Here is a 20,292-nt window from a genome sequence, read left to right as displayed (position 1 = left end):
AAAATTTAAGAAAATTGAAATCACATCAAGAATCTTTTCCAGCCACAATGCTATGAGTTAGAAATCAATTACAGGAAAAAAAATCTGTAAGAAACACAAACACATAGAGGCTAAATAATACACTACTAAATAACGAAGAGATTACTGAAGAAATCAAAGAGGAAATAAAGAAATACGTAGAGACAAATAATGAAAACACATCAATCCATGACCTTTGAGACACAGCAAAAGCAGTTCTAAGAGGGAAGTTTATAGCAATACAATCCTACCTCAAGGAACAAGAAAAATTTCAAATAAACAACCTAACCTTACACCTAAAGTAACTCGAGAAAGAACAACAAAAAAGCCCAAAGTTACCAGAAGGAAAGAAATCATAAAGATCAGAGCAGAAATAAATGAAATAGAAACAAAGAAAAGAGTAGCAAAGATCAATAAAACTAAAAGCTGGTTCTTTGAGAAGATAAACAAAATTGATAAACCTTTAACCAAACTCATCAAGAAAAAGAGGGAGAGGACTAAAATCAATAAAATTATAAAGGAAAAAGGAGAAGTTACAGCAGACACCACAGAAATACAAAGGATCATAAGAGACTACTAAAAATAACCATATGCCAATAAAATGGACAACCTGGAAGAAATGACAAATTCTTGGAAAGGTATAACTTTCCAAGACTGAACCAGGAAGAATATGAACAGACCAATCACAAGTAATGAAATTGAAACTGTGATTAAAAATCCAGACCAGATATGGCTTCACAGGAGAATTCTATCAAACATTTAGAGAAGAGCTAACACCTCTTCTTTTCAAACTCTTCCAAAAAATTGCAGAGGAAGGAACACTCCCAAACCCATTCTATGAGGCCAAAATCACCCTGATATGAAAACCAGACAAAGATATCACAAAAAAAGAAAATTACAGACCAATATCACTGATGAATATAGATGCAAAAATCCTCAACAAAATACTAGCAAACAGAATCCAACAACACATGAAAACGATCATACACTGTGATCAAGTGGGATTTATCCCAGAAATGGAAGGATTCTTCAATATATGCAAATCAATCAATGTGATACACCATATTAACAAATTAAAAAATAAAGACCATATCATCTCAATAGATGAAGAAAAAGCTTTTGATATATTTCAACACCTATTTATGATAAAAACCCTCCCGTAAGTGGCATAGAGGGAACTACCTCAACATAATAAAGGCCATATAGGACAAACCTACAACAAATGTCATTCTCATGGTGAAAAACTGAAAGCATTTCCTGTCAGATCAGGAACAAGACAAGGTTGTCCACTCTCACCACTATTATTCAACATAGTTTTGGAAGTTCTAGCCATAGCAATCAGAGAAGAAAAAGAAATAAAGGAATACAAATTGAAAAGAAGAAGTAAAACTGTCACTGTTTGCAGATGACAGGATACTATACATAGAAAATCCTAAAGATGCCATCAGAAAACTACCAGAGCTAATCAATGAATTTGGTAAAGTTGCAGGATACAAAATTAATGCACAGAAATCTCTTGCACTCCTATACACTAACAATGAAAGATCAGAAAGAGAAATTAGGGAAACAATCCCATTCACTATTGCAACAAAAAGAATAAAATACCTAGGAATAAATCTACCTAAGGAGGCAAAAACCTTCACTCAGAAAACTATAAGAAACTGATGAAAGAAATCAAAGATGACACAAACAGATGGAGAGATATACCATGTTCTTGTATTGGAAGAATCAATATTGTGAAAATGACTATACTACCCAAAGCAATCTACAGATTCAATGCAATTCCTATCAAATTACCAATGGTATTTTGATGGAACAAAAAATCTTAAAATTTGTATGGAGCCTCAAAAGATCCCAAATAGCCAAAGCACTCTTGAGGAAAAAAACAAAACAAAACAAAAAAATGGAGCTGGAGGAATCAGGCTCCCTGACTTCAGACTATACTACAAAGCTACAGTAATCAAGACAGTATGGTACTGGCACAAAAACAGAAACATATATAAATGGAACAGGGGAACAGGATAGAAAGTCCAGATATAAACCCATGCACCTATGGTGAACTAATCTATGACAAACGAGGCAAGAATATACAGTGGAGAAAAAACAGCCTCTTCAATAAGTGGTGCTGGGAGAACTGGACAGCTACATGTAAAGGAATGAAATTAGAACACTCCCTAACACCATTCACAAAAATAAAGTCAAAATGGATTAAAGACCTAAATGTAAGTGAGGACACTATAAAACTCTTAGAGGAAAACATAGGAAGAACACACTTTGACATAAATCACGACATAAATCTTGCTTTGACATAAATCAAGATCTCTTTTGACCCACCTTCTAGAGTAATGGAAATAAAAACAGAAATAAACTAATGGGATCTAGTGAAACTTAAAAGCTTCTGCAGAGCAAAGAAACCATAAACAAGATGAAAAGACCCTCAGAATGGGAGAAAATAATTGCAAACGAATCAACAGACAAAGGAATAATCTCCAAAATGTATAAACAGCTCATGCAGCTCAATATCAAAAAAAACAAAAACAACCCAATCCCAAACTGGGCAGAAGACCTAAATAGACATTTCTCCAAAGAAGACCTACAGATGGCCAAGAGGCACATGAAAATCTGCTCAACATCACTAATAATTAGAGAAATGCAAAACAAAACTACAATGAGGTGTCACCTCACACCAGTCAGAATGGCCATCATGAAAAAATCTGCAAACAATAAATGCTGGAGAGGGTGTGGAGAAAAGGGAATCCTCTTGTACTGTTGGTGGGAATGTAAATTGATAGAGCCACTATGGAGAACAGTATGGAGGTTCCTTAAAAAACTAAAAGTAGAATTACCATATGTCCCAATAATCTAACTAGTGGGCATATACCCAGAGAAAACCATAATTCAAAAAGACACATGCACCCCAATGTTCATTGCAGCACTATTTACAATAGCCAGGTCATGGAAGCAACCTAAATGTCCTTTGACAGAAGAATGGATAAAGAAGATGTGGTACATATATACAATGGAATATTACTCAGCCATAAAAAGGAATGAAATTGGGTCATCTGTAGAGATGTGGATGTACCTAGAGGCTGTCATACAGAGTGAAGTAAGTCAGAGAGAGAAAAACAAATATCGTATATTAATGCATATATGTGGAATCTAGAAAAATGGTACAGATGAATGGGTTTTCAAGGCAGAAATAGAGACAAAGACATAGAGAAGAAATGTATGGACACCAAGAGGGGAAGGGGGGTGGGATGAATTGGGAATGGGGATTGACATATGTACACTAACTAATATATATAAATTAGATAGCTAATGAGAACCTGCTGTGTAGCACAGGGAACTGTACTTCACTTCGCTGTACAGTAGAAACTAACACAACATTGTAAAACAACCAAAACCCAATTTAAAAAGAAAAGAAAAGAAAAAAAATGGAGTAAAGACAAATGTTAAGACCTGACACCATAAAACTCCTAGAAGAATAGATAGGCAGTACATCTTTTTTTTTTTTTTTTTTTTTTTTTTTTTTTGAGGTACGCGGGCCTCTCGTTGCAGAGCACAGGCTCCGGACACACAGGCTCAGTGGCCATGGCTCACGGGCCTAGCCGCTCCACGACATGTCAGATCTTCCTGGACCAGGGCACGAACCCGCGTCCCCTGTATCGACAGGCGGACTCTCAACCACTGCGCCACCAGGGAAGCCCAAGCAGTACATCTTTAATATTGATCTTAGCAACATGTTTTGGATGTGTCTCCTCAGTCAAGGGAAACAAAACCAATAATAAACAAATGGAACAACATCAAAGTAAAAAGATTTTCACAGCAAAGGAAACTATCAACAAAATGAAAAGGCAGACTATTGAATGGGAATATATTTGCAAACAATATATCCAATAGCAGTTAATATCCAAAATATACACAGAGCACATAGAGCTCAACATCAAAAAAAACCCAAACAACTTGATTAAAAATGGACGGAGGACCTGAGTAGAAATATTTACAAAGAAGAAGTATAGATGACCAACAGGCATACGAAAAATTCCTCAACATCACTAATCATCAGGGAAATGCAAATTAAAAGCACAATGAGGTACTGCCTCACACATGTCAGAATCAAAAAGATATCAAATAACAAGCATTGTCAAGGATGTGGAGTAAGGGAATCCTTATGCACTGTTGGTGGGAATGTAAATTGGTGCAGCCACTGTGGAAAACAGTATGGAGATTCCTCAAAAAATTAAAAATAGAGCTGCCATGTGATCCAGCAATTTCTCTTCTGGTTATTCACCATAAGAAAACAAAAATACTAATCAGAAAAGATATACACACACCAATGTTTATTATAGTCTTATTTACAATAGTCAGTATGTGGAAGCAACCTAAGTGTTCATTGATTGATGAATGGATAAAGAAGTTGTGATACATAGATATAGATATTATTCAGCCATAAAAAAATGAAATTTTGTCACTTGCAACAATATGAATGGATCTAGAGAGTGTTATGCTAAGTGAAATGTCAGACAGAGAATGACAAATACCATATGATCTCACTTACATGTGGAATCTAACAAAACAAATAAACAAACCGAAATGAAAACAGACTCATAGATACTGAGATTGTTGTGATTGCTAGAGGAGAGAGGGATGGAGTGGCAAAACAGGTGAAGGGGATTAAGAGGTACAAATTTCCAGTTATAAAATAAATAAGCCATGGAGGTATAATACACAGCATAAAGAATGTGGTCAATAATGTTGTAATAAATTTTTATAGGGATAGATGGTTTCTAGACTTATTGTTGTGATCATTTCATAATGTAGGCAAATGTTAAATCACTATGTAATAACCTGAAACTAATATAATACTGTACATGGACTATATTTCAATAACATTTTTAAAATGCTGAGTGGATTGCATATGTAAATATACAAAATTATTTTTCTTATAAAAGGTATCTTTTATGCTGCCTTAGAGCAGTTTACAGTTGAAAATACACAATTTTTTAGAAGAACGATTCAAAAGGCACAGATGCATCAATGAGCAATGGTAATTCAGTATGCTCTTTTGGGTGGGCTAGCCTGAGCCGATGGACCTTCAGTCTGCATTAAAGGTAGATTGATTTGTGCTTTTGCCAAACCAGGTTGGAAAAGAAGTTTCAAATTCTGTCTCTAAAGTGTCTCACCATGTATTTTCTGAAAATTCAAATTTAGTTGTAGCTGTTTCCAGTTCCTCACAGAAAGTACTGGTGGCCAAACCTAATGCCTAAAAAAGTTTGAACTTAGCCTGAAATTTGGCATTTACAACTCGTATGCTGATCCCTGTCTATCACGTCAGCCTCAACATTTATTGTGTCCCTTCACAAATCCCTTCAACCCTATAAAATAGTTCTCTCAACCAAACAGTGAGTTCATTAATTTTCTGAATCTGCAATGAATTGTGCTCTTTTAGTTGTGTAACAAGAGTACTTTCCCTCATGTTCTAATTTGAGTTTTCTCTCATATACAAGGTTTCCTTGTTCACTCTAATAAAATTCTTTCTTTTTCTAAACTCCTTTAGTCCCTGCTGTGTATTTCTTTAATTTTCAATCTTAAAAAATAATGTTAATTCTCCTTTATGCAACTCTTCTGTCTTCATATGTGATATATTAAAATTAGGACTGTAATTCCTATACTGTAACTCTTTTATTAGACAGGGAAGAAAGTAACTGGCTGAGCAAGCAGTATAATCGAGGCCTTTTCTGGCTAAATGAAGAAAAGACAACAAGCTTGGGGCCTTGGGCTTTTACTATCAGTTCTTACTCTTTTGGGGGTTTCTTTCACCACTAAACCTTCAGGTATGTCTTCCTAAGTAATTAGAGAGGTACAGGGAAGTTGTTCCTTGTTTTCCTATGTTTTATGATGTTTGTTTGCACACTGAGTTGGAAACCAAGGTGAACACATCCTTACTAGACTGGATCAATCTTTTTGGTCTTGCCAAACTTACAACTTCTAATACCTAATGTCTCTCTATTATCATTCTTAATCATAAGTATGGAGTATAGAAGATTCATATATCAATATGAAAGTCAAGTTCTACTAAATGATTTTATTCATACTGAAAGTTTTTCTAGTGTTTTGTGTTTTACGATTGAAGATTATGCCACACAATTAAGGTTAATTCTAAGCCCAGGTAGGAACACCTGGAGAGAGCTATGAGTTACTCTTAGAAAATGAATCACAGTGGACTCTAGTGCCTATTTAAATAGCTCAGATTTGGTTTTCTAATATACTTCTTTCTATGTTCCTGAAGTTTTAGTTGTTTTTCCTCAAGGAAAAAGGACATGCTGGGGTGGCTTGGGAAGGAAGGAAAAAGAGGTAGCATTTGGAGAATAAGCATGTGAAAAGAGGGAAGAATGTGAAGCGGGAGTCTGAAAATAAGAATTATGAGTTTTTTTTCTTGATGCCCTGTGCATTCTCTAGACCATAGGTGCGAAACATTCTCTTGTAGACTGAAGTGAAGTTTCCCTCACCTGCATGTGTGTTTTACTTAGTTCTCATAACATTGTTCTGCATAGTGTTTTGAAAATCTTGATATCAATTCTTGAGGTCAGTTCTTGACATCAATCTTGATGTCAATTGCAAAAGTGAGAAATTTTACACAAAAATCTAAGTTGTGGCTTCTTTGGGAAAATTTCTTAATTCCTATATAGAAACAATATGCTTGATTCAGGTAGTATTTTTCTCATTAGCCAGAGCAAGAGCCCCCAGGTTTGGATACGTCCTACCTAGCATGAGCCCACTTCCTTCCTTTACATAGCTGAATTGGCCCTGAGACACCAAGTTCTTCACCCATCTACCCCAGACTCAAATTAATGATAAGGGACTAAAACTCAGATGTTCTAGAACTGGGCCTTGAGTACTATAAATAGAAAGGATTTTTCTTGTTACACTGATGAATAATATTACAAATTTTAAAAATCCTGTTAGATATTAGCTAAATGAACATGAAATTTAGAAATGTCCATGTTACTAAGTTGTAAAATGTATGAATTTTTTTCTGCTTTTTGTAAAAATACTAGTTGAAAAATGTCTAAACACAACTATTTAACAATGTAATTCATCAAAAGTTTGAATTGATTTAAAAAATAGAATCAGCATTCATTTTTATCAATTTGGGAAGTAATCTGATGTATTTAGTAGTTTAATTCCAAATACATGTCAATGCTTTGAAAGCCACATTTACCACTTATTTGTGCTTTTCAAGGAGTAGCTCTTAAATATTTCCCCTAGCTTCATAAAAGGGATAATAAAAATTTATAGTAAATTGTTCTTGAACAAGGAACTATTCCCTGCAAAATAGCTCACATGAGCTTAAGGGGGCAGTTTTTCTTCTCTTTGCTTCTTAGATCAGCCCTGCTGAAAACAGAGAGAGCGTGTAATAAATGACCTTAAATAATTCACTTTTTGTAAAATGCAAAGTCTTTAAAGTTTCCTTCAAAAATTAGTAAGGTTGTTTAGAGTGATGGAGTCTACCAGTTTATTTCACATAGGCCGTTAGAAAGCTTCCAAAGAGTAATGCCTCTTAGGCATTACACAGAAGCATAGGAAGAGGCAGTTTTAACTTTATGAAAACAATGTAACTTTGAAAAAACTTGGTTGTAGGCAGATTATGTAATTTTATGGGAAATTCTTTCACATCTGTAGACCTAAACTTTCTCCAGAATACCTTTGGTGTATTTTTAAGATCTCTTTAAAAGGTGTGAGTAGTTTGTCGATACTTTAGATAAAGGGCTTTCAGTAGATACTGCTTGGTGTAGGGAATCTGTATTATAAATTAGTTTTTGTCTGTTTATTCCAATGAGATTATTTTCCATTAATAAGAGCTTCATTTTCATTTAGTCCTGCTATCTAAATTTATGTAAGACTCTAACCTTTAGTGTTTGGTGGCTTCATCCCAGACAAAAGGAAATACAATGCCACAAATTGATATTATGTGGTTTTTTTTTTTTTTAGGGTAAAGGAGAAGAGCTGTAGAAAATCCATTCGAAATTAATTGGTCATAGTTAGAAAAGTCAAAGAGAGGCTGGTGATTTCTCAAGGTGAATGCACTGCTAATAGAAATTATCCACTGTTCTCTTGGCTTGGTTTTATCTCTCTGAGTTGTTATTCCCTGAGTGAATGCCTTTGGAGACACTCTATTCTTAAACCAATGATATGGATAGAGTTCTTTAAAAGCACTCTATTTTAGCCAATGTTGTCATTGCAGTTAACGATCAGAGAGTGACATTTCATGGGTCGATATTAACTTATATGAAATTGTTTCTTAATGGAAATATGACATGTTCTCTGTGTCATTAGAAATCATAAAATTTATGAAATCTCTCATGAGCTAGAAAAGTAGAGATTGTTTAAAGTTGACATTTTCTTTCTGTTTCTCTGAAGCTATATGGTGGAATTGCAGCATCTTTAGGGAATTAAGCTTTAAAATAGACTACTTCTACATAGTAGTGAAATCTAGCTTATTTCATATTATCCTAGAAACACTGACATTAAAGGGATTATAAAAATTGTCTTGTTCAAGTATCACTGCAGGCTTGTATCTTCTCCATATCACATCTGACAAGCTAGTCTTACTTCTTGAACTCACCCTGGTGATGAGAAAGCTTTCTGCGCTGAGGCATCCTCTTTCATTCATGCATATCTATAACTGTTACAAAAGCCTTCTCTGTATACTGTTGAAATCTGTTTTTGTGTGTTTCAGTTCTTTTGTCCTAGTGATTCCCTCCAAACAAGTTGTATGTGCATGAATATACAGCATTTCAGAAGTCTGAAGACAGTTAACAAATTCTTCTTAAGCCCCTCTTTTCATGGCTAAGCATCCTCCACATTTCCTTCAACTGCTCCAAAACTGATACAGCTTCAATTTCATTAATTTGTTCATTCTTCTTCAGATGTTCCTGATTTTTCAATATTCCTCTTGAATTGTGATTCCAGAATTTTACATAGATTCTAAGGGTGGTCTCATTTATATAGAATATCATGAAATTTTTCACTGTATCATTGGAGATTTTCTATGTCCATTTGTGCAATTTAACATTGACCTTATTGGATGGTCTCATCACATTGCTGACTGATTGTGTTTCCTGTTAAACTATAACCCCCTAATCTTTTACAGGAGGTACTAATAATCTTTACCTACTGGACCTGTATTTGTATAATTTTTAAAAATCCAAGTCCAGGTTCTTACTAATATCTTACATATTAGTTTTTTAATTTCTATTTAAGAAATGTTTATGTTGTTAGACTTGAACCATTATTCTGAAACTTTATTGTATTGTCGAACATGATGACTTTCTTTACAAGCTTTATGAATCCACTAAATAAGCTATTAAATCATTATGAACATTTTCAATAAGATAAAGTAAAATGATCTAAGGATATTCAAGACCTCTTTAGTATATTTCATTGCTGTTTCTCTGCAAGATCCATTCCAACTTCCCCTTGACTTGTACCAGCTGTGAGGTTGGGAAGGCTTGATTCATATCTTCTTTAGGCCTTAGCCCTGATTTGTTGAAGCTAGTTGGCATAATTTAAGTATGTCACAGTTCTTGGTTCATGGATAGCTCAGTCAGAGAATAGATCTTCTTTGATTGGATAGAATGTTAGGTTGAGGAAAAAGAAGTCTCTTTCTTTTGCTCTGGATGATAAGATGTGCAGATATGAGGCCTGTAACTGCTTATAGCTACTTTGCTAACATGAGGGATGCCAGCCTAAGTGTGAAGGCTTAGTTGAAACACATAGTTGACAAAACATCTTATAAATGAAATGAAAATTCTAGTCTGGCAATGTCTAAGGCTTTATCTGTCTCTAAACTTTTTAGTTAAATGAGTAACTATACTCAGAGAGTAAGGAAATTAATGCTAGCTACCTTAAGATACCATGAAAAATGGGTAGGTTAACACAACGAAAGGCTATATTTTATCCACATAAGGTCTGATGTGAGTTGTCATAAGTTGTCCTTTCTGTAGTCACTCAAGGAACCAGACTTCTTCCATCTTACGCTGCCACCATCTCAACTTGTGGCAGGGAAAGAGAGAGAGTGAGAGGAAGAATTTGACTTTTAACTGCCTTGGTCTGGAAATAAAATATTTTGCTTCTACTCTTAATTCATTAGCCTGAACTAGTCACATGGTCCCAAATCAAATGCCAGGGAGGCTAGGAATTGTAGAGAATATTTTGAATATTAGGTGAGCATTAATGGCATCTGCAACCCAACACCCTCTCTTTAAGAAACGTAGGTTTTCACAAAAGACTGAAGGAGCCACTGATCATAAGCTCTGTCTGCTTTCCATCTGCAGCCATCCCAGAGACATGGATGTATTAATGGACTAGCTACTGGCTTAGAGCAGTGTGAAAACACACAAATTATAATAATAAATTCTTCCAAGACACTATCTCTTCCTTTCATTTTGAAAGTCAAGACTAAATGTTTATAACTGGATTCCTAGTCACATCTCCCATTTTCCTTGGTGGCTGAAAGATAAGAAATTTCCGTTCCTGCAGTTCACTATCTCATCTGTAAGTTTTTACCATACTCTAGTATTTAATATTTTTAGGCCTGGAGACTTGAAATCATTTAGAGAAGCTAAATGCTATCTTATCATCTCTTTACATATCCTGAGGTTCAATTGCTTTTACCCATATTATTCAACCTTCTCTAGGCTAAAAGTTATTCTTCTGGTCAGAGAATATGGAAGTAAAATAGAATTTTCCAAATCCCATTTTGTGTCACTTGTTCAATTTATAAAATCTTGCCAGACATATTACAGGTAAATTCTCTTTGTTCTTGCTCTGGATATAAATGTAACTTAAAAATGTTTTATTTTCCTTATGCAGTTTATTCACAAACCTCAATTCATTCTCGGTTTTCTGGCACTGTTCTCACAGGCTCATGTTTCTTTCATATTTGTGCTTGGTTATATGCCTCTATACCTCTTTTCTACATATAAATTTAAAACTTAAAACCATCCAAGTGATCTTTATGGAGCCACTATGAATCTTCAGATCCTCTCCTTGATAAGTGTTCTTGTAATTTCATAGGCGGAAATTCAATTTCAAGTGATTTCCAAACTCTGAACTTTCCCATTTTAGAGTCTGAAACTACATGACCATTTATATCTTTCACTACTTTCTTTGACATTTTCCTGTCTGAAGTTTAAGGTAGCTTTTCCCCCTGATCATCATGGTCACCATGTGTTTGGAATATCCTTGGTGCTTAATAAGTTATTTTTGAATGAATGCATTTGAACTAAGCAAGAATAAGATTCCTTTTTCATGAGAATCCTATCTCATCTTTTTTTTTTTTTTAACTGAATCTTTCCATCAGTCTTTAGACAATGTTGATGATTCAGTCTAACTGAAATCTTTTTTTTAAAATGGGAATTTCAATTTGTTTTTTTTAATAACTTCTGACAAGCTTTCTATTCATGGAGATTAAAATTTTTACATAAAGTTTGCTAAACTCTTTTGAATGAGTGTAACACCCAGCGTCAAAGTTATAGTTTTAATATCCATATAGATAGTTATTACTCTACAGATAATTATATGTAATCTTGTGTTCTTATCAACAGGCTTTATCGGTCATCACAGAAGTAGGTCAAGAGAACACAAATGTAATTCCATTATCATTATTAAGGGCAGACAAACTTTGATATCTCTTTCATATCTGTTTCCCTAGGACTTTATGAAACAAGCTAGTCTATATTCACTATTTCATAACTTTTAAAAAGTTTTACTCAATCTTATTGAAGTTCTTAAATATTGCTTCAGAATAAAGGGAAAAATGTATGCTAACTTTAAATGTAAGTTGTTAGCATTGACATTAGCATCAATAAAAGAAGCAGACATTTATGAATCATAATCAAAGAACTGTTATTTTACAATAGAAGATTTTTTTAACTTTGGAGACCACAGTTCACCTAATCTAGCCCTCCCATAGATTTCTCTACAAAACCCAAGGTAGATAGTTATTATGACTGTTTGACTATTTCCAGGAATGAAAATCCTTTCTATGGTAATTCCTTTTCTAATCAGTCACATTATAATTTCTCTTTATTACTTTCCTACATTATCTTCTGTTTCTTGAATTCTGAGTCTTCTTTAATGGTTTATGTCATTGTTGGGCAGGAACATAACCTTAGGATCTTCCTTATGGAGCATATAAGGCAGACTTTCAGAATTGTTGATATTTATGAAGAAAAATTGAAAAGTGAATGAGAGCTATTATAATTATGCTGATACAGTAAGTACAAAATTAAGATAATGCTGAACAAATCTGTATTAGTTATTCTTTTGTTGGAAAAAAATTTTAATTTTACTTCCAAACTTTCATGATAGCTTGACTTGGAATAGAATTTTAAATTGGAAATAATTTATCCCTCAAACTTCAAAGACATTATAGTTTGGCTTCAAGAGTTTCAAGTAAGAAGTCTGAGCACAGTCAGATTTTTATCACCTCCCCTTTGCCTCCCTACTAGAAGCATTTAGAATATTCCTTTAATCTTTGGTTCAGTATACAGTATTAATGTATAAAAAACTTTTGAAATCTTATATATTTTTAACACTCACAAATTGGAATTTAAGAATTCCATGTACATCAGCCTCAGGAAATGTGAAACCACTAGGGATAAATCTAACGAAAACTGCAAAACCCTGCTGAGAAACATTTAAAAAGATCTAGAGAGATAAACTATGTTCATGGGTCAGAAGACTCAATAGGGTTAAAATGTCAATTCTCCCCAAATTTATCTATAGATTCAACTAAATCCCAATAAAATCCAAGCAGACTATTTTCTTTTTGGGTAGAAATTGATAAACTGATTCTAAAATTTATATGAAGATGCAAAGGACCTAGAATGGCCAACAACTTTGAAAAAGGGTAAAATTTGACAACTAATACTACCTGATTTTAAGATATTATACGATTTATAAAGCTACAGTAATGTTTTGATTGGTATTGGCATGAAAATAGATGTATAGGTCAGTAGAAAAGAATAGAGCTGAGAAATAGACTCACTCATATATTGACAATTAAATTTTTACAAAGTTGCAAAGGTAATTCCGTTGAGAAAGGATAGCCTTTTCAAGGAATGGTGTTGCAACAACTGAAAACACATATGCAAAACAATGAATTTCAACCATCTCACACAATTTAACTCAAAATGGATCATCAACCTAGATTGAAAACCTAAAACTGTAAATCTTCTAGGTGACAACATGAGGGAAAAACCTTTGTGACTCTGTGTTGCAACATCAATAGCATGATCCATAAAAAAACAAATTAATAAGTTAAATTTCATCAAAATTTAAAATTTCTGTTCTTTGAAAGACTGTTAAAAGAATGAAAATACAAGCCAACGACTGGGAGAAAATATTTGCCAATCACATATCTGATAAAGGAATGATTGTCAGAATATATTAGGAACTCAAATCTGAATAATAAGATAACAAAAATCCAATTTAAAAGTGGCAAAAGAGACTCCTCCTTGCCATCCGGGTTGGTGCTTGCCCTCGCTGTCCTGTTCCCGGCCCCATGGAAAAGACGGAGCTGATCCAGAAGGGCAAGCTGGCCGAGCAGGCCAAGCGCTATGACGACATGGCCACCTGCATGAAAGCCGTGATGGAGCAGGGCGCGGAGCTGTCCAACGAGGATGCAACCTGCTCTCGGTGGCCTACAAGAACGTCGGGGGCCACACGTCCGCCTGGAGGGTCATCTCGAGCATCGAGCAGAAGACCAACATCTCCGACAAGAAGTTGCAGCCGATTAAGGACTATCGGGAGAAAGTGGAGTCCGAACTGAAGTCCATCTGCACCACGGTCCTGGAATTGTTGGATAAGTCCTTAATAGCCAATGCAACTAATCCAGAGAGTAAGGTCTTCTATCTGAAGATGAAGGGAGATTACTTCCAGTACCTTGCTGAAGTTGCTTGTGGTGATGATCAGAAACAAACAATAGATAATTCCCAAGGAGCTTACCAAGAGGCTATTGATATAAGCAAGAAAGAGATGCAACCCACACACCCAATACGCCTGGGGCTGGCTCTTAACTTTTCTGTATTTTACTATGAGATCCTTAATAACCCAGAACTTGCCTGCACACTGGCTAAAACGGCTTTTGATGAAGCCATTGCAGAACTTGATACACTGAATGAAGACTCATACAAAGACAGCACCCTCATCATGCAGTTGCTTAGAGACAACCTAACATAATGGACATCAGACAGTGCAGGAGAAGAATGTGATGTGGCAGAAGGGGCAGAGAACTAAGTGCATACAGGGTGTCATCCTTCTTCCCCTCAAGAAACCTTTTTACTCATCTCCATTCCTTATTCCATTTGGATTTCCTATAGCAAAGAAACACACTCATGTGTATGGAATCAACTGTTTATAGTCTTTTCACACTGCAGCTTTGGGAAAACTCCATTCCTTGATTTGTGTTTGTCTTGGCCTTCCTAGTGTGCAGTTACTGCTGTAGAAAAGCATTAATAGCTTCATTTTATAAAAACACAAGTAACTTCCAAACACTTATGTAGAGAACTAAAAATCTATCTGGTATTTAAGTAACCTGAACCAGTTCTGCACGTGACTGTGTTTTGTATTACTGTGAAAATATGAAAATGTAGTTAATTACAATTTAAAGAGTGTTCTACATAACTTCTTGATTTCTACATTCCCTCCCTTACTCTTCTTTGGGGATTTTCTTTCAGTAAGCAACTTTTCCATCCTCTTAATATATTCCTTTTTGGTAGGAATACAGAAGTATTAGATTGAATGGAAAAACATTTGACATTTTGAGGCTGGGGGTCACAAATTAAAATGCCTCCTGTATCATATATGATGGAGGTCTTGTGTATCTGTGCCAACAGGGACTTTCCTCATTCACTCTTCATTTACTGCTGTTTAAGTTGACAACTTCCCTTCCCAATAAAAATTCACTTACATCTCCTGCCTTTGTAGTTCTGGTATTCCCTTTACTATGTAATAGAAGTAGCATGTTGCTGCCAAAATACAAGCATTGCTTTTGGCAAATGAAAGTGCATGTCATTTCTTAATACACTAGAAAGGGGAAATAAAGTACACAAGTCCAAGTCTAAAACTTTAGTACTTTTCCATGCAGATTTGTACACATGTGAGCGGGTGTCCAGTTTGTCTAATGATTGTTATTTAGAGAGTTGGACCACTATTGTATGTTGCTCTAATAATCATTGACTGTAGTCCCAAAAAAGCCTTGTGAAAATGTTATGCCCTATGTAATAGCAGAGTAGCATAAAATAAAATTACATTTTATAAACCAAAAAAAAAAGTGGCAAAAGATTTGAACAAGTTCCTGCAATAAAGAAAACATATGGATAGCAAATAAACACAAAAAAGATGCTCAACTTTATTAGGGAAATGCAAATTAAAATTACAATGTGATACCACTGTAAACCTGTAAGAATGTCTAAAACTAAAAAGACTGACCATACCAAGTGTTGATGAGGATATGAATAAACTGGAAGTTTCGTACACTGCTGGTGAGAATGTAAAATTGTACAACAATGTTGGAAAATGTTTGACAGTTTCTTAAAAAGTTTATCATTCACCTACCATGAGATCTAAGCATTTTGCTCTGCATTCCACACATAGTAATGAAAGCATAGTCTATACCAAGACTTATACACAGATGTTTATAACAACTTTATTTCTAATGTTCAAAAACTGGTAACAAACCAAATAGCCATCAACAGGTTAATGGCTAAACAAACATAATGGAACAATCTTCTTCAATCAGAAGAAATGAATTACTGATACCTGTTACAAAAAGAGTGATTCTGAAAATAGCTAGCTATCCTGAATGAATGAAATCAGGCTAAAATCAGTACATAATGTTAAATTCCACTTACATAGCATTCTGGAAGATGCAGACTAATCTCTAGTGACAGCAGAATAATAGTTGGAAATGGGGCAGTAGAAGGACAGGAGTGAATGGGGTGGGAAAGAGGTGTGATAAAGGGCATAAGAAAACTTTTGGGAGTGATCAATATAATCAATATCTTGATTGTTTCACAGGTACATACACATGCCAGATCTTATTAAGTGTGCACTTTAAATATGTACAGTTTATTTTACTTTAATTATATTTCAGTAAAGCTGTTAAAACTAATAAGAATGTGGTAATATAGTGTTATTAATACAACAAATAGCAATAGCTTTCTTTGATACTGGAAATAAAGATCTATAATAGAGATAGAATAACTTTACCAAGAAAGCTATGGAACTCAAGGAAAACAGATTTTAAATTTAATAGACAGATATAAAATAAGATATGGCAAAAGGAAATACAGTTATGTTCTTAGATGAGAAGACAATGTATATGAGTTACATTTTCTTTGACTAATATTTTAGAATTCAAACACTGTTTGAGGAGATATAGATCGAATAAAATAACCTCAAGATATTCTGCAAGACTTTATGGTTCAGATTAGCCAAAAATTTTATTACCAATAAATATATTGAGTTGGGATTTACTTATCAGATTTCAGAACATACTACAGAGTTACTGTAATCAAATCTACATATTATTAGTATAGGAATAAATCAGTAGAACTGGTCTGTAAAGACAGTCTGTAAATAGATTCTGGTATACACGATAATTTATGTATGTCTAAGATGAAATATAAATCCAGTGAGAAAGAATAGTTTATTTAATGTGAAAACAGCTAGAAGAAAATAAAGTTCGATTTCTCTCTCTTACAGCATACAAAAGACACAAATTTCAGAATCTGTACCATCTATAACTTGAAAAAGTCAGATGTGGTGGTTCCCATAATTTCCCTGCTTATTTTGTCTTTCTAGTACATGTAAAAACCAAATACATTAGGTAGATTACATTAACCTAAGCAAGTGATAGCTTTAATGACTGCTAGCTGGAATAACCTGGATACTATCAGATTCTCTGGGTCATAAATTCCACTGTGAGTACAACAACCCTTTGGCTAATAGAAATTTTATAATTGAGATTGAACCAGCTTAAGTCCAGAAGGCACAAGAAAATTACTTGAATAAATAGTCCAGATTCCCGTGGTATTTACTACCCTTGCACTTCAACTCCTAACTTCAGCTTCATGGATCGTTCCCCACTACTAACTGAAAGAGTGGTAAAGTGCTTAGATCTGAATCCTAAAATGCCAGCACAAGATGATACAATGGGCCCATAAATAGAGTAGCCATTGTGGAAGGCGTAGAGGCAATGCATGGACTCTATAGCATATTCTTCCTTTACCAGGGTTTATTAGCTACTGCTTCTTTCTGAATGACTATTCAGTCGGCTGCAGAGATTGATATGGGACCAATCCTTGAGAAAACCAACTAGCTACTGATCACAGAGGGATAACATTGGGCCCCTTCGGTCTTGGATGAGATAGCAGTGTTTTTTTTTTTAAATTACAATCAATATTTACTCTAGATATGGGCTGGTTCTTCTTATCTACAATGTGTCCACCCCCACCACCATCTGAGTGCTTATAGAATGTCTGATTTATAAACACGTTATCCCAAAGGATGTTGCTTCAGACCGAGGTCCATTTGATGGTAAAGGAGGCACAAAAATAAAAAGCATAACGATAGGATCCACTGGTCTTCTGCATGCAACTGACCTACTAGGATGACAGAACATACTGCTAAAGGCTTAGCCAAAGCACTGGCTTAGGGACAATACCCTGTAGGGGTAAGGCGCTGTTCCCTAGGAGGCCATTATGTAATCAACTAACAGTTTATTTTCTGTTGGGGCATCCCCTAAAGCTAAAATATACAGTTCCAGGCACTATATGTTGGAAATAGGATTAGTTCCTATGAACATCTATTGAGGATTGTGGTTTTCAGGGAGGTAACACTCAGTCAGCCAGGGGACAGAGAATTTCACTGAATTGGATGTTGTGAGTAGGAACAAACTGCTTTCAGCTCCTCCTCCTGACCGTGGACCAGCAAACAAACACAGGAGCTCCTGTAATATCAGAAGTAATGATAATTGCCATGAAGTATTCAGTTTGATGTCACACAATGGGAGCAGAAAGGAGTACGTCTGGGGACCATCCAGGGGTTTCACTAGGATATCTCTTGTGCTTCTATGCACTGCATTACTAGTAAATGGCCAGTTGTATCACCTATGGCCTGTCAAGGGTAAGACAACAAAAGACTCAGAATCTCTGGGGAGGAAGACTGGAAATCTCCATTTCAACTGACTTTTTATTTATTTTATTTTTTTATTTTTTGCGGTATGCGGACCTCTCACTGTTGTGGCCTCTCCCATTGCGGAACACAGGCTCCGGATGTGCAGGCTCAGCGGCCATGGCTCACGGGCCTAGCCGCTCCGACAACTGACTTTTAAAGTACAAAAACTTGCTATCTTGAGACTTTATACAAGGCATGTACTTGTTTTACATGTATTGACTTTATTAACATTCCTTTGCTTCCTTCTGTTCCCATTCCTACTCTTATGACACCTTAAGTATATGTTTATATTTCTTTTTTAAAAAAGTAAATTTATTTATTTATGTGTTTTTATTTTTTTTGGCTGTGTTGGGTCTTTGTTGCTGTGCGGGGGCTTTCTCTAGTTGTGGCGAGCGGGGGCCACTCCTCGTTGTGGTGTGCAGGCCTCTCACTGCCGTGGCTTCTCTTGTTGTGGAGCATGGGCTCCAGGCACGCAGGCCTCAGCAGATGCAGCATGTAGGCTCAGTAGCTGTGGCTCAAGGGCTCCAGAGTGCAGGTCCAGCAGCTGTGGTGCATGGGCTCAGCAGCTCCGCAGCATGTGGGATCCTCCCAGGCTAGGAATTGAACCCGCGTCCCCGGCATTGGCAGGTGGACTCAACAACTGCGCCACCAGGGAAGCCCTACATTTTTAATAACAGTGATTTTTAAACTTTTAATTTAAAATCTCCTGAGGTGGTTTTATTTTTTTTCTTTCTATTTTTTTTCTTTTTATCAAAGTAAGTTTACCTTTTATTCCTAAATTCACCGGGTCAGGATCATTAAACAGTAAAAGTATATTCTTTTAATATATTTTAAATTCTTTAAAATATTTTGTACACATTTTCCTAAGAAATGGTTCCTTATATTGTTGCTGTGTATTTCTTACCTCTATTTAGAAGCTCCAGAAGTAAAAATGTTCTGTAGTTAAGTGAATGCATCCTTTTCTCCTCAACATCCATTCCTTCCAAATAAGAATAATAACCATACAACATTATGGAGGGAGCCTTGTGAAATATTACAAATAATTTGGGAACATATATATTTTTTAACACCTTTATTAGAGTATAATTGCTTTACAATGGTGTGTTAGTTTCTGCATTATAACAAAGTAAATCAGCTATACATATACATATATCCCCATATCTCATCCCTCTTGCATCTCCCTCCCACCCTCCCTATACCACCCTTCTAGGTGGTCACAAAGCACCGAGCTGATCTCCCTGTGCTATGTGGGTGCTTCCCACTAGCTATCTGTTTTACATTTGGTAGTGTATATATGTCCATGCCACTCTCTCATTTCGTCCCAGCTTACCCTTCCCCCTCCCCTCGTCCTCAAGTCCATTCTCTATGTCTGCGTCTTTATTCCTGTCCTACCGCTAGGTTCTTCGGAAACAATTTTTTCTTTTTTTTTAGATTCCATATATGTGTGTTAGCATATGGTATTTGTTTTTCTCTTTCTGACTTACTTCACTCTGTAGGACACTCTAGGTCCATCTACCTCACTACAAATAACTCAATTTCGTTTCTTTTTATGGCTAATATTCCATTGTATATACGTGCCACATCTTGATCCATTCATCTGTCGATGGACACTTAGGTTGCTTCCATATCCTGTCTATTGTAAATAGAGCTGCAATGAACATTGTGGTACACGACTCTTTTTGAATTATGGTTTTCTCAGGGTATATGCCCAGTAGTGGTATTGCTGGGTCGTATGATAGTTCTATTTTTAGTTTTTTAAGGAACCTCCATACTGTTCTCCATAGTGGCTGCATCAATTTACATTCCCAACAACAGTGCAAGAGGGTTCCCTTTCCTCCACACCCTGTCCAGCATTTATTGTTTGTAGATTTTTTGATGATGACCATTCTGACTGGTGTGAGGTGATACCTCATTGTAGTTTTGATTTGCATTTCTCTAATAATTAGTGATGTTGAGCAGCTTTTCATGTGTTTGTTGGCCATCTGTATGTCTTCTTTGGAGAAATGTCTATTTAGGTCTTCTGCCCAT

The 20,292-nt window shown here is 35.4% G+C and overlaps 1 pseudogene across 1 annotated transcript; it reads left to right on the top strand.

Moving 5' to 3' along the window:
- The first annotated feature begins 13,588 nt into the window (after positions 1-13,588).
- On the top strand, positions 13,589-14,584 carry LOC307187134 (14-3-3 protein theta-like; annotated as a pseudogene). Its single transcript has one exon. The product of its transcript is annotated as a 14-3-3 protein theta-like (transcript).
- The last annotated feature ends 5,708 nt before the right edge of the window (positions 14,585-20,292 follow it).

Source organism: Stenella coeruleoalba, assembly GCF_951394435.1.
Source record: "Stenella coeruleoalba genome assembly, chromosome: 5".
NCBI lineage: Eukaryota > Metazoa > Chordata > Mammalia > Artiodactyla > Delphinidae > Stenella > Stenella coeruleoalba.
This window is presented reverse-complemented; position numbering and strand designations above follow the sequence as displayed.